A 3,373-nucleotide genomic window follows, 5' to 3' on the forward strand; every position below is an offset into this window, starting at 1 on the left:
GTACAAACCAGTTAGAATATGAGTTTTCCAGCAGCCATATTTTTGAGCGGGGCCATGAAACAGTATTACCATGTATGAGAAAACATTTAAGAAGATAATTTAATGTAACAGGGCTTACAATTTTAAAAGTAAGTTATAATCCTAAAATCAAAGCATCAATTCAAGCTGGGTTAGTTAGAGACATGGGAAGTTCTGAATCCACAATCTCAATTCTCATTTCAAAGAATACAATTTTAAAAACCTATCTTCTTAGCTAAAATTTTTAGAGAGTAAATTAGGATGTGAGATGATCTTGAGATGTACATATGTAATTATGATCCATAGCTAAGTAAAGTCTAGAGATAGATAGTTAACTCCAATGCTAAAAGAAAGTTTGTGCCAGTTTAAATTCCAACTAAGAGTTCATGATTATATAAATCCTGATAAGGGAGAAGGATAGATAACTCAGGTTGAAATTGTATATTGTTATCGCTGCTATAAAAAAAGTCTAAATGTAATACTACTGTGTAAAAATTCTAAGAACTGTCAGTAGCAGTAAGTTTGAAGGGCCAGGAAAGTGATGTAGCATGCATTTCCTTTCTCTTTAATGCATCCTGATGTTACTATAGCACTGTTATTCAACAGCTTGCTCCTCATTGTGCTTCAAATAAAAATAGTTATTTAAAAAGAAAAGGACCAGGAAAGACCAACAAAGCACAGAGACCTGCTACCAATGTCTATAAATACGGAGCTGCTTGATGTTTGAAGTGTATTCTTTAGGGGAGGGTGGGTGGAGGCACACAAACATCCACCCTCCTGATCCTTTCCCATTCTTTAACTTGGGAGTCAAATAAGAAATGTTTATGGATACAGCCGGATCCCACAACTATCTTCCAGCCGTATTTACAAAGATTAAATGGATGTATTAGCAATATGACCTGTAAGTAATGTATATTATGTGGCAGATTTATCAAGGGTCGAATTTCAATTTTTTTGGGAGTTTCTAAAAACTCCTATCAAATCCCATAAACTTGAAATTCAAAAAAAAACGATCAAAATTTATGAGAAAAGTGCAGCAAACTTTTTTTTCAAAAGTCCACCAAACGACTCCAAATTGATTGTAGGAGGCCCCCCATAGGCTAAAACACCTATTCTCCAGGTTTTCGTTGGAAAATAGTCGAATTTGAATTCTTAAAGGTACAGTACATGATAAAATTCAAAATTCAAATTACATTTTTTTTTAAAATCCAAATTAAATTTGGACTATTCCCTAGTCGAATTACACTAAAATAAACTCAAAATTCGAATTTAAAAATTTGAATTTTCAATTCGACCCTTGATAATTCTGCCACTACCTATGCCCAGTTTTTCATTTTGCTTTAACGTAATAATTTAATTATTTAAATTCATTTATAACAAAATATAACAAATAATCTAAAAAAAAATTTAAGAAAAAAATCCACATCCATAGCCAAACGTTGATGAAGCTGAGAAGCTGCAGTCCAAGCTGCATCGTTGAGTCCAAAAATCATCCTAAAACACACGAGAGCATAAAATCAATCATCAAAGACAAATTTAGAGGAAACCATTCTTCAATATAAGGTGCATATTCTGGTCATCGGTGCAATCAAACACCCAAATACTGAAAAATAAATGAGAAATCATATTTTCAATAAAATGATGCGTAAAAAAATATTTCATAAAAACCTTTTGGACTGATTGTGTCAAGTCTGTGTATCCACTTACAGTAAGTTAAACTTGTAGCAAAATCTGCACCCAATCCCCACCCCCTAGGTGGAGCAGCTACATGATCGATAATCATACTTTTTAGGCTGGCCTATGTAACCCTCTCTTTCTGTCACACCGACCCACGTGGCCCTCTATTCCACACACTCCACCAGTGTAGGGGTTGTTACTGCAACAGGCATAAGGACTCGAACACAGGCAGAGATATCATAACTTTACAATGCTTTATTGATTGGCACTGTCTGCTGGGGACCTGTAAAACAGTAAGGAGAACTCTGTAAAACAGTAAGGAGAACGCTGCCAATTTCAGGTACATCACAGGCCACCAGCCCACCTCTTCTGTGGAACTAAAGCACTGAGGAGGGACCAGTGATCGTATAGTGGATTTTACATAACAGAGGAAGTTTAACATAAAGTATAAACATACCTGTAAAACAGTAAGGAGAACGCTGCCAATTTCAGGTTCATCACAGGCCACCAGCCCACCTACATTACAACAGGCAGTTAATTCAATACACCCCCACTGACATATTACAGGAAAATGTAAGGAAAAGCAACATAGCTAATATACATAGCACATTAGTACATAACAACCTCAGCATAGTACAATAAGCAGTTTATAACTGTGAGGATTACAGCATACAGGTTTTCTCATGGCAGACATTTTAGATCCCATGTGCTCTGCCTGTCTCCATTAATCACTTTGGGAATATGCTACACACTACTAACCTGATAAAAGCATAATGCTGCTATAGCTGGAGGTAAGACAAGTTGATTCAGCAAAAGAATAACTCTTAAAATCAACCATAAAACTTTTGAGGTGATTAGAGCAGTAACAGACATCTTACCTCTTCTGTGGAACTAAAGCACTGAGGAGGGACCAGACCAAATGGTAGGATATAGACAGGGGGTAAGGGAAAGTCCATTAAGGATTATGGTCTGGTAAAGATTCTGTTTAGAGTGTGGCTATGATCTTTCCCACAGAAGTTAGCTGCTCTGTTAGAACTATTTATTTCTTAACTAGAACATAATTAACAGTAAAACATTCAAAGGTATATTCTGCACTTTTGGTCAGTATTTTGGTACAGTCCAAGTGATTCTTCCTGTCAGGAATTTAACCTCTTGCAGATCTGAGATATTTGGCGAACATTTATATATTTAAGTTAACTGTGTTAACCGTGTTACATTCACCCCTCCTTAATTTCGCCAAATATTGTTACACCAACTGAATCAAAACTTTACATAGTATGTTGTGAGACTTACCAAAATTCACATCTACTCATTAGATTGGAATAATATAACATAGCGTTCTTATATTACAATAAGCTATATAGGTATCTGTGCTTACAATATAAGGTAATAGAGCCTTTTTCTCAGCCCTTTAGCAAAGGTTCATTTAAAAACTACTTAGAGGGTGTGCACTACCCTCGTACAGTAGGTAACACAAAGTGCCATTTACACAAAGCTTAAATGAGGAGATACTCTTTACATATGGTACTAAACCCCTTATCAATTTCTGGGTTTTTTTTATGCCACTAAACTATGCATACACACACCATTTGTCTTGCCTTATTTTTGTAAGATAAGCTCTTACCGTATATACTCGTGTATAAGCCGACCCGCGTATAAGCCGAGGTACCTAATTTAC

The 3,373-nt window shown here is 35.7% G+C and overlaps 1 long non-coding RNA gene across 1 annotated transcript; it reads right to left on the reverse strand.

Moving 5' to 3' along the window:
- Positions 1 to 1,330: 1,330 nt before the first annotated feature.
- On the reverse strand, positions 1,331 to 3,020 carry LOC121396318. Its single transcript, XR_005962979.1, has 3 exons — positions 2,153 to 3,020; positions 1,804 to 1,978; positions 1,331 to 1,512 (listed from the first exon to the last, which is right to left on the reverse strand). It is a non-coding gene; the product is annotated as an uncharacterized LOC121396318 (long non-coding RNA).
- Between the last annotated feature and the right edge of the window lie 353 nt (positions 3,021 to 3,373).

Source organism: Xenopus laevis, chromosome 7S, assembly GCF_017654675.1.
Source record: "Xenopus laevis strain J_2021 chromosome 7S, Xenopus_laevis_v10.1, whole genome shotgun sequence".
Classification (NCBI taxonomy): domain Eukaryota; kingdom Metazoa; phylum Chordata; class Amphibia; order Anura; family Pipidae; genus Xenopus; species Xenopus laevis.